Here is a 12,784-nt window from a genome sequence, read left to right on the forward strand (position 1 = left end):
ATCTAACCACTTCTGTTGTTGCCACCCTGGTTCTAGTTCCCATCATGTCTCTCATGACGCATCACAGTTCCCTCTATCTTGGTCATTGACACACTAATGCTGTACAACCCACTCCAAATTCAATGATTTCAAACATTTTTTCTCATGCTCAGTCGTGTCCAACTCTTCGTGACCCCATGGACTATAGCCTGTCAGGCTCCTCTGTCCATGGGATTCTCCAAGTAAGAATACTGGAGTGGGTTGCCATGCCCTCCTCCAGGGGATCTTCCCAACCCAGGGATGGAACCCATGTCTCTTACATCTCCTGCACTGGCAGGCAGATTCTTTACCTCTAGAACCACCTGGGAAGCGAGCTGGGCTGGCTGGGCTGGACTTTAGGCTCAAGAGCAAGCTCAGGTCTGCTGTAAGCTAAGGCTTTGTGGGTTGGCTGTGGAAGGTCTGCTTCCAGCTGTGAGCCCAAGAGTCATCTGCAGTCCCTTTGTTTCACGTCTCCTATTCAGAGCCTAGGCTGAAAACACTACCTGGGGCATGTTCTTCTCATGGTGGTCACAGAAGCACAAGCAGGAAAAACCAACAGAGGAGAATATTCCAGGCTTTCGCTCATAACACTCCCGTGGAGTAAGAGGTCACCTGGCTGAATTTCAAGGCAGTTTGAAGTCCCTTACAGGAAATAGAGTAATACTGTCAGGGGAAAGGAATAGTGGGTGCTGGACAGCAAACAATACCCTTCACAATATTTGAATCCACAGGGCTTCTCACTACGCTTGTACTGCCTATCTGTCACAAGCAAAGGCTGGGGAAGTATCGAGAAAAAAAGGAAATAGTTAAAACAGTGAATGAGAGCTTAACAAACACAGACCTGCAGGGATTTAAATCGCCTGCCACAGAAATTGCAATCTGAACGGGTGTTCCTTGGAGCTGTCCGATGCAGACAGGGGAACCTCCCAAAAGAAAGAGCTTTGGATTCTAGGAGAAGATGAAGATCATGTGAGAGAGAAAAAGCAAACTGTTTTTTTAAAACACACGCAAAATGTTCTGTGGGAGGCTGCATGTGAGTCTGTGAACATTCATTTTTCATAAAACGTTCATATTAACGTTTCATATGAACACTATCTAGAGAAAAAGAGTCTTCTGTCAAGATCATCAGTCCGTCCTTTTCAGTAAATGTAAGTCCAATATCATCTGGAGGGACATGTTCTCTGTTGTCCTGTGTACAGAGCTCGATCAGTGTTTCTATGAGTGAGAAATGAGGCCCAGATTAAGAATCTGATTGTTGCTATGATTCTGTGCCTAAACAGGTATCATTCTTTTTTTTTTAAGTCAGATTAGATTTTCTATAACAAAATGTGTTTGCCTTTTCATACAGTTATTCTAGTCCAAGATACTTTAACTTTTTAAATTTTTAAATTAAAAAAAAAATTTTGGCCCTGCCATGGCATGCAGGATCTTAGTTCCCAAACCAGGGATTGAGTTCGTGCCCCCTGTAGTCGAAGCTTATAGTTAACCATTAGATCTCCAGGGAATTTCCCAGAACACTTTAGTTTAAAATAATCTTCATTTTAAAGTGCTGCATTTAAAAAAATATTTTAGAACATGCATCAGTGTCACAATTTGCTAATTAAACAACATTTCTTTCAATGTTTAATAATTTTCCACACAGTAATATCATTCACTTTTGTCATTTTTCTAAAGCAAAATAAATACTTACTTCCCTAATTTCTCAATAAAATCCACCCAATCATTCCTCTCTGTACCTCAAAACAACTTGACTTTGAGTTTCGTAACATTTGAAAACATTTCAGCGGGTACTATATTTTCTTCAAACTGTGGATTCTCTCCTGTGAAATTTTCCCATGATCTTATTTTATGGGAAGGAGGAGAGGCCATACAAGAGCTAGCTACTAATTTTCCACATGCAGCTCTCTTGACATGAGGATATTTCTAAAGAGCAGTTTACAAACAGGACAAGAACTTTCACTCTTCATTTTTAATCCTATTTTTCCCATCTGTCTCTAAGGAGCATATAATCATGACCCAATTTGTATCAATTTATGATGTTGATAAACATTTCAAATCTGAAGTACTTTAGACAAATATAGCTACTGGGATTGACAGTTATTTATGCCCGTGAGGCTCTCAGAAGAGACTTAACATGGAAAATACAATATTTCACAATGTGAAATTATTTTCATGAATGAACCGTGCTTGGAAGTAACCAGTCTCTGTTGTGTGGAGCAAAAAAAAGCAAATGCCTGCCAGGTGGTGTCATAGTAACTAAAATCTGGACAGCCACCATACTCATTACCACACACCTTGGCAAAGGATGTCAACACTCCAAAACCAAGAGATCACCAGAGGGAGTATATCAACACTACCCGAAGGGGCTTATATATAAGGAAAAGGCGTCAACATTGGCCATCATTCTCTCCCTGAAGGCTCCTGTCTCAGAGGATTCTGACCAAGAATGAAGGCATTTTATTCCATTGAAATGATATTACTAAGAAGTAGAGCTCAGGGCTTCCCTGGTGGTTCAGTGGTAAAAGATCTGCCTGCAAATGAAGGAGACACAGGTTCAATTCCTGGTCCAGGAGAATCTCACATGCAGTGAAGCAACGAAGCCAAAGATCCACAACTATTGAACCTGCGCTCTAGAGACTGGGAGCTGCACCTACTGAAGCCTGTGTGCCCTACAGCCTGTGTGCTGCAATAAAAGAAGCCACCCCAATGAGAAGCCCACACACCGCAAGAAAGAGTAGCCCCCACTCACTGCAACTAGAAAAAAGCCCACGGAGCAATGAAAACCAAGCACAGCCAAAAATATACAAATAAAAATTATTTTTTAAAAAAGTAGGGCTCAGTTTGATAACTCAGGCATTAAACCAATTTTGGAATCTATCAGAAAACTTGCTTTTGAGACAATAGAATGCTTGCCTGGAGACCTAACACTAAGGTAAACAATCTTGATGGTGAGTTTAGATTGCTTGCTTTTAGATTACTTCGCTAACTTAAGCCTTCAGCAGTAAGTACAAGCTACTTCAGTCCAGGTTACACTCTCCCTCAAGGCAGCTTGTGTCTACTGACTAGTCACCGCAGTGGTACAAGGGCTTGGCCTTTTGCCTCAAAATGAGGCAACCCTGTAGGGCCATCCCAGCTCTCAGTCACAGTATTGACTGAGCTTGTATTGCAATTTTATCACAGTCCTATCCAGTCCTGCGTCCCTACCATCCTAACAGATATCAGTCCTGAATGTTCAGTTCAGTTCAGTCGCTCAGTCTTGTCCGACTCTGCGACCGCATAAATTGCAGCACGCCAGGCCTCCCTGTCCATCACCAACTCCCGGAGTTCACTCAGACTCACGTCCATTGAGTCGGTGATGCCATCCAGCCATCTCATCCTCTGTCGTCCCCTTCTCCTCCTGCCCCCAATCCCTCCCAGCATCAGAGTCTTTTCCAATGAGTCAACTCTTTGCATGAGGTGGCCAAAGTACTAGAGTTTCAGCTTTAGCATCAGTCCTTCCAAAGAAATCCCAGGGCTGATCTCCTTCAGAATGGACTGGTTGGATCTCCTTGCAGTCCAAGGGACTCTCAAGAGTCTTCTCCAACACCACAGTTCAAAAGCATCAATTCTTCGGCGCTCAGCCTTCTTCACAGTCCAACTCTCACATCCATACATGATCACAGGAAAAACCATAGCCTTGTTGTACCTTTGTTGGCAAAGTAATGTCTCTGCTTTTTAATAAGCTGTCTAGGTTGGTCATAACTTTCCTTCCAAGGACTAAGCGTCTTTGAATTTCATGGCTGAATTCACCATCTGCAGTAATTTTGGAGCCCAAAAAAATAAAGTCTGACACTGTTTCCACTGTTTCCCCATCTGTTTGCCATGAAGTGATGGGACTGGATGCCATGATCTTTGTTTTCTGAATGTTGAGCTTTAAGCCAACTTTTTCACTCTCCTCTTTCACTTTCATCAAGAGGCTTTTTAGTTCCTCTTCACTTTCTGCCATAAGGGTGGTGTCATCTGCACCACCCTTATGAGGTTATTGATATTTCCCCGGCAATCTTGATTCCAGCTTGTGTTTCTTCCAGTCCAGCGTTTCTCATGATGTACTCTGCATATAAGTTAAATAAGCAGGGTGACAATATACAGCCTTGATGTACTCCTTTTCCTATTTGGAACCAGTCTGTTGTTCCATGTCCAGTTCTAACTGTTGCTTCCTGACCTGCATACAGATTTCTCAAGAGGCAGGTCAGGTGGTCTGGTATTCCCATCTCTTGAAGAATTTCCCACAGTTTATTGTGATCCACACAGTCAAAGGCTTTGGCATAGTCAATAAAGCAGAAATAGATGTTTTTCTGGAACTCTCTTGCTTTTTCCATGATCCAGCGGATGTTGGCAATTTGATCTCTGGTGCCTCTGCCTTTTCTAAAACCAGCTTGAACATCAGGAAGTTCATGGTTCATGTATTGCAGAAGCCTGGCTTGGAGAATTTTGAGCATTACTTTACTACCGTGTGAGATGAGTGCAATTGTGTGATAGTTTGAGCACTCTTTGGCATAGCCTTTCTTTGGGATTGGAATGAAAACTGACCTTTTCCAGTCCTGTGGCCACTGCTGAGTTTTCCAAATTTGCTGCCATATTGAGTGAAGCACTTTCACAGCATCATCTTTCAGGATTTGAAATAGCTCAACTGGAATTCCATCACCTCCACTAGCTTTGTTCATAGTGATGCTTTCTAAGGCCCATTTGACTTCACATTCCAGGATGTCTGGCTCTAGGTGAGTGATCACACCATCGTGATTATCTGGGTCGTGAAGCTCTTTTTTGTACAGTTCTTCTGTGTATTCTTGCCACCTCTTCTTAATATCTTCTGCTTCTGTTAGGTCCATACCATTTCTGTCCTTTATCGAGCCCATCTTTACATGAAATGTTCCCTTGGTATCTCTAATTTTCTTGAAGAGATCTCTAGTCTTTCCCATTCTGTTGTTTTCCTCTATTTCTTTGCATTGATCGCTGAGGAAGGCTTTCTTATCTCTTCTTGCTATTCTTTGGAACTCTGCATTCAGATGTTTATATCTTTCCTTTTCTCCCTTGCTTTTCGCTTCTCTTCTCTTCTCTTCAGAGCTATTTGTAAGGCCTCCCCAGACAGCCATTTTGCTTTTTTGCATTTCTTTTCCATGGGAATGGTCTTGATCCCTGTCTCCTGTACAGTGTCAGGAACCTCTGTCCATAGTTCATCAGGCACTCTATCAGATCTAGGCCCTTAAATCTATTTCTTCACTTCCACTGTATAATCATAGGGGATTTGATTTAGGTCATACCTGAATGGTCTAGTGGTTTTCCCTACTTTCTTCAATTTCAGTCTGAATTTGGTAATAAGGAGTTCATGATCTGAGCCACAGTCAGCTCCTGGTCTTGTTTTTGTTGACTGTATAGAGCGTCTCCATCTTTGGCTGCAAAGAATATAATCCATCTGATTTCGGTGTTGACCATCTGGTGATGTCCATGTGTAGAGTCTTCTCTTGTGTTGTTGGAAGAGGGTGTTTTCTATGACCAGTGCGTTTTCTTGGCAAAACTCTATTAGTTTAGTAAATTCTATAAGTTTAGTTAGTATTAATACCTCATACCAGTGGAATCATGTAGCATTTTTCCTTCTGTGATTGCCTTATTTCACTTCCCATAATGTCCTCCAGATTTACCCATGCTGTTGCAAATTTCCTTCTGAAAATCCTGAGGCTGAATAATATTCCATTGTATGTATGCACGAGTTTCTCTATTCATCCGTCTTTCCTCTTTCTATTGCAATGGAAGAGCTAATGGTGACGGCTTACCTTTAATTGACAATTGAATATTAAAGTGGGAAAGAGTAGCAAAGGTCGCTCAGCTGTCACTTTGGGCTTCATATCAGATTGTTTGGGGGAGCCGTTTAACTGTTCAGAATCATCTCCACCGTCCTCCTTTCTGCTCTCACCTAGATCTTCTTTTCAGTGTCTACCTGTTGTCAACACAGACCAAAGGCTGAGCCTGCTCTAGAAATAAATCCAGATCCACTTAAGCCAATTAGCACCTTCATCCCTTCAGGCGACTCTTATTATTCCAAGACCAGACATGTGATGCGATTTAAGCCTAATTAGGAGAGAAGCTCTCAACCAGGGGTGATTTCGCCCCAGGAGACATCGGACAATGTCTGGAGACATTTGGTTGTCACAGCTCAGGGTGGGGAGGACTTCTGCTGTTTGTACCTAATGGGTAGAGCCCAGAATGCTTCTTGTTAGTGTTAGAGTTAGTCGCTCAGTCCTGTCTGACTCTTTGTGACCCCATGGACTGTAGCCCACCAGGCTCCTCTCTCCACATACTTCTTACCATCCTACAGTGCTCAAGACAGACCCCCACATTCCCAAATTAGACAACCCAAATGTCACTAGTGTCAAGTTCAAGAAATCCTGAATTAGGCATTAAAAATGTCATGCGCTTGAGAGGGAAACAAGTTTAGAATAAAACTGACCTGGTAGGAAGTAGAGCAAAAAAGTGGAGACACAGTATCTGTCCCTTTACTGATGGTGTTAGGTCAATGACCTGCTGAATCAAAGCTGAAGTCCAAGGACTTTCTACTTGTTTGAGCCAATTAATCCCCTTTACTTTTTTATTCCATTTTAAACTTTTCTTTTATATTGAGGTATAGCTGATTAGGGCTTCCTTGGTGGCTCAGCTGGTAAAGAATCCACCTGCAATGCGGGAGACCTCGGTTTGATCCTTGGATTGGGAAGATCCCCTGGAGAAGGGAACAACTGCCCACTCCAGTATACAGTCCAGAATTCCATGGACTGTATAGTCCACAGGGTCACAGAGAGCTGGACACCACCTAGCGACTTTCACTTTATAGCTGATTAACAGTGTTGTGATACTTTCAGGTGGACAGCGAAGGGACTCAGCCACATATTTCCATGTATCCATTCTCCCTCAAACTCCCCTTCCATCCAGGCTTTCACATACAGTGAGAAGAATTCCCTGTGCTCTACAGTAGGTATTTTTGTTAGTTATCCACTTTGAATGTTGCAGTGTGTACATGTCCATCCCAACACCCAAACTCCCTAACTATCCTTTCCCCCAATCCTTCCCCCTGGCCACCATAAATTCATTCTTTGAATCTATTTCTGTTTTGTAAATAAGTTCATTTGTATCACTTCTTTTTGGAGTCTGCATATAAGGGATATTATAGGATATTTCTCCTTCTCTGTCTGATTCACTTCACTCAATATGACAGTCTCTAGGTCCATCCATTTTGCTGCAAATGGCATTATTTTATTCTTTTAAATGTCTGACTAATATTTCCTTGTATATATGTACCATATCTTCTTTATCCATTCCTCTGTCAATAGATGTATGAGGGCTTCCATGTCTTAGCTATTGTAAACAGTGCTGCAATGAACACTGGGGCACATGTGTCCTTCAGGACCGTGTTTTTCTCCAGATACATGCTCAGGAGTGGGAGTGCAGGGTCATATGGTAGCTCTATTCTTTAAGGAACCTCCATACTGTCCTTCATAGTGGCTGTACCACTTTCCATTCCCTTCAACAGTGTAGGAGGGTTCCCTTCTCTCCACACCCTCTCTAGCATTTACTGTTTATGGTAAATCCCCTTTATTTTTAGTAGTTTTAAGCTGCAACTGATGTTCTTCTAAACTTTTGAGTACTGTGTAAAAGAATGGAAAGGAGAAATGTAGATATGAAAAAAAGGGAAAGAGAGGAAAGAACCTAAGATAGCGACTAAAGAGAACAGCAGCTACAGCCTGATCTGCAGAGAAAGATAACAAGTGACTGTCCACCAATCTGGCCTTTCCCACCTACCATTTGGGAGTCACTGGAATTATTAACATTGTAGAGGATGAAAGACATACATAATCATGATTTTGTCTTTCCTCAAGGAACCACAGACATTCATCAAGGAAATAAAACAAAACATCCACCAAAAAAGAGTACAGGAAAGATAAGAGAAAGGATTTTTTTAAAACATGACACAAAAAGCACAAACCATAAAGGAAACAGCTGATAAATATGATCACATTAAAATTTAAAACTTTCAAATATCAAAAAAACACCATAAGCAAAGTGAAAAAAACAGCGCAGAATGAGAGGAGGTATTTGCAATTCAAAATGCATAAAATTAACAAAAGATTAGTATCCAGAATATAACTCCCACTCAGTATAAAAGCTGTGCATGAGAATGGTAAACACTAAATCCATGATAGAGATGACTGTGGAAGGATCAGAGAAGAGTAAAAACAGAGAAGGGAACGAAAGGGATCTCAACAGTGTATAGTCATCCTTTGGGAGCCATAGGGGATTGGTTGCAGCAGCCTCCATGGACACAGAGTGTCCACTGTGTTTCTCTGTTTTCTTTAATCTGAAGCAAATTAAGACAATGAATGAAAATCAATACAATAATTTAATGAAACTAGGTGAGGGAAACATGAGAGTATTTTTTAATATCTTCTATACAAAGCTATGATTTTTCCACTACTCATGTATGGATGTGAGAGTTAGATGATAAAGAAGACTGAGCATGGAATAATTGATGCTTTTGAATTGTGGTGGTGGAGAAGACGCATGAGAGTCCCTTGGACAGCAAGAGATTAAACCAGTCAATCCTAAAGAAAATGAACCCTGGATATTCATTGGAAGGATGGATGCTGACACTGAAGCTCCATCCTTTGGCCCCTGATATGAAAAGCGAACTCATTGGAAAAGAGTCTAATGCTGGGAAGGACTGAGGGCAGGAAGAGAAGAGGGTGACAGAGGATGAGACAGTTGGATGGCATCACCAACACAATGGACCTGAGTTTGAGCAGACTCCAGGAGATGATGAAGGACAGGGAAGCCTGGTGTGCTGCAGAGGTCACAGGGTTAGACATGACCTAGCAACTGAACAACAACAGCAGATCCTCTATTCTAATTTGTATCTTTCATATCAGTCAGTTCAGTCAGCTGTGAACTGACTGTGTCTGACTCTTTGCAACCCATGAACTACAGCACAACAGGCCTCCCTATCCATCACCAATTCCTGGAGCTTGTCCATTGAGTCAGTGATGCCATCCAAGCATCTCATCCTCTGTCGTCCCCTTCTCCTCCACCCTCAATCTTTCCCAGCATCAGGGTCTTTTCAAATGAGTCAGCTTTTCTCATCAGGTGGCAGAAGTATTGGAGTTTCAACTTCAACATCAGTCCCTCCAATGAACACCCAGGACTGACCTCCTTTAGGATGGACTGGTTGGATCTCCTTGCAGTCCAAGGGACTCCCAGAGTCTCCTCCCACACCACACTTCAAAAGCATCAATTCTTCGGTGCTCAGCTTTCTTTATAGTCCAACTCTCACATCCATACATGATTACTGGAAAAACCATAGCCTTGACTAGATGAACCTTTGTTGACAAAGTAATGTCTCTGCTGTTTAATATGCTGTCTAGGTTGGTCATAATTCTCCTCCCAAGGAGCAAGCATCTTTTAATTTCATGGCTGCAGTCACCATCCACAGTGATTTTGGAGCCCAGAAAAATAAAGTCTCTCACTGTTTCCACTGTTTCCTCATCTATTTGTCGTGAAGTGTTGGGACTAGATGCTATGATCGTAGGTTTCTGAATGTTGAGCTTTAAGCCAACTTTTTCGCTCTCCTCTTTCACTTGCATCAAGAGGCTCTTTAGTTCTTCTTTACTTTCTGCCATAAAGGTGGTGTCATCAGCATATCTGAGCTTATTGATATTTCTCCCACCAATCATGATTCCAGCTTGTGCTTCATCCAGCCCAGCATTTCTCATGGTGTACTCTGCATATAAGTTAAATAAGAAGGTGGCAATATACAGCCTTGACGTACTCCTTTTCCTGTTTGGAACCAGTCTGTTGTTCCATGTCCAGTTCTAACTGTTGCTTCCTGACCTGCATACAGGTTTCTCAAGAGGCAGGTCAGGTGGTCTGGTATCCCCATCTCTTTCAAAATTTTCCACTGTTTATTGTGATCCACACAGTCAAAGGCTTTGGCATAGTCAATAAAGCAGAAATAGATGTTTTTCTGGAACTCTCTTGCTTTTTCCATGATCCAGCGAATGTTGGCAATTTGATCTCTGGTTCCTCTGCTTTTTCTAAGTCCAGCTTGAATATTTGGAAGTTCATGGTTCACATACTCTTGAAGCCTGGCTTGGAGAATTTTGAGCATTACTTTACTAGCGTGTGAGATGAGTGCAATTGTGCAGTAGTTTGAGCATTCTTTGGCATAGCCTTTCTTTGGGATTGGAATGAAAACTGACCTTTTCCAGTCCTGTGGCCACTGCTGAGTTTTCCAAATTTGCTGCCATATTGAGTGAAGCACTTTCACAGCATCATCTTTCAGGATTTGAAATAGCTCAACTGGAATTCCATCACCTCCACTAGCTTTGTTTGTAGTGATGCTTCCTAAGGCCCACTTGACTTCACATTCCAAGATGTCTGGCTCTAGGTGAGTGATCACACCATTGTGATTATCTGGGTCGTGAAGATCTTTTTTGTACAGTTCTTCTGTGTATTCTTGCCACCTCTTCTTAATATCTTCTACTTCTGTTAGGTCCATACCATTTCTGTCCTTTATCGAGCCCATCTTTGCATGAAATGTTCCCTTGGTATCTCTAATTTTCTTGAAGAGATCCCTAGTCTTTCCCATTTTATTTTTTTTCCTCTATTTCTTTGCACTGATCACTGAGGAAGGCTTTCTTACCTCTCTTTTTTATTCTTTGGAACTCTGCATTCAAATAGGTATATCTCTCCTTTTCGCCTTTGCCCTTCTCTTCTCTTGTTTTCATAGCTATTTGTAAGGCTTTCTCAGACAATCATTTTGCCTTTTTGCATTTCTTTTTCTTGGGGATGATCTTGATCACTGCCTCTTGTATAATGTCAGAAACCTCCATCCATAGTTCTTCAGGCACTCTGTCTATCAGATCTAATCCCTTGAATCTATTTGTCACTTCCACTGTATAATCGTAAGGGATTTTTTTAGGGCATACCTGAATGGTCTAGTGGTTTTCCCTACTTTCAATTTAAGTCTGAATTTGGCAATAAGGGGTTCATGATCTGAGCCACAGTCAGCTCCGGGTCTCATTTTTGCTGACTGTATAGAGCTTCTCCATCTTTGGCTGCAAAGAATATAATCAATCTGATTTCAATATTGACCATCTGGAGATGTCCATGTGTAGTCTTCTCATGTGTTGTTGGAAGAGGGTGTTTGCTATGACCAGTGTGTTCTCTTGGCAAAACTCTATTAGCCTTTGCCCTGCTTCATTCTGTACTCCAAGGCCAAATTTGCCTGTTACCCCAGGTATTTCTTGGCTTCCTACTTTTGCGTTCCAGTCCCCTATAATGAAAAGGACATCTTTTTTGCCTGTTAGTTCTAGAAGGTCTTGTAGGTCTTCATAGAACCGTTCAATTTCAGTTTCTTCAGCATTACTGGTTTGGGCATAGACTTGGATTACTGTGATATTGAATGGTTTGCCTTGGAAACGAACAAAGATCATTCTGTTGTTTTTGGGATTACATTCAAGTACTGCATTTTGGAGTCTTCTGTTCACTGTGATGGCTACTTCATTTCTTCTAAGGGATTCTTGCCCACAGTAATAGATATAATGGTCATCTGAACTAAATTCACCCATTCCAGTCCATTTTAGTTCACTGATTCCTAAAATGTCTATGTTCACTCTTGCCATCTCCTGTTTTTGTTTTGGCTCCATATCAATAACCTCAGATATGCAGATGACACCACCCTTATGGCAGAAAGTGAAGAGGAACTAAAAAGCCTCTTGATGAAAGTGAAAGTGGAGAGTGAAAAAGTTGGCTTAAAGCTCAACATTCAGAAAACGAAGATCATGGCATCTGGTCCCATCATTTCATGGGAAATAGATGGGGAAACAGTGGAAACAGTGTCAGACTTTATTTTTCTGGACTCCAAAATCACTACAGATGGTGACTGCAGCCATGAAATTAAAAGACGCTTACTCTTTGGAAGGAAAGATATGACCAACCTAGATAGCATATTCAAAAGCAGAGACATTACTTTGCCAACAAAGGTCCATCTAGTCAAGTCTATGGTTTTTCCTGTGGTCATGTATGGATGTGAGAGTTGGACTGTGAAGAAGGCTGAGCGCCAAAGAATTGATGCTTTTGAACTGTGGTGTTGGAGAAGACTCTTGAGAGTCCCTTGGACTGCAAGGAGATCCAACCAGTCCATTCTGAAGGAGATCAGCCCTGGGATTTCTTTGGAAGGAATGATGCTAAAGCTGAAACTCCAGTACTTTGGCCACCTCATGTGAAGAGATGACTCATTGGAAAAGACCCTGATGCTGGGAGGGATTGGGGGCAGGAGGAGAAGGGGACGACAGAGGATGAGATGGCTGGATGGCATCACTGACTCGATGGACGTGAGTCTGAATGAACTCTGGGAGTTGGTGATGGACAGGGAGGCCTGGCGTGCTGCGATTCATGGGGTCGCAAAGTGTCGGACACGACTGAGTGACTGATCTGATCTGATCTGATCTTCATTCTTTCTGGAGTTATTTCTCCTCTGATTTCCAGTAGCATATTGGGCACCTACCAACCTGGGGAGTTCATCTTTCAGTGTCCTATTTTTTTGCCTTTTCATACTGTTCATGGGGTTCTCAAGGCAAGAATACTGAAGTGGCTTGCCATTCTCTTCTCCAGTGGACCACATTTTGTCAGAACTCTCCACCATGACCTGTCCATCTTGGGTGGCCCTAGATAGATAGAGCTAGGG

The sequence above is a fragment of the Bos mutus genome, chromosome 29, assembly GCF_027580195.1.
Source record: "Bos mutus isolate GX-2022 chromosome 29, NWIPB_WYAK_1.1, whole genome shotgun sequence".
NCBI classification, from domain to species: domain Eukaryota; kingdom Metazoa; phylum Chordata; class Mammalia; order Artiodactyla; family Bovidae; genus Bos; species Bos mutus.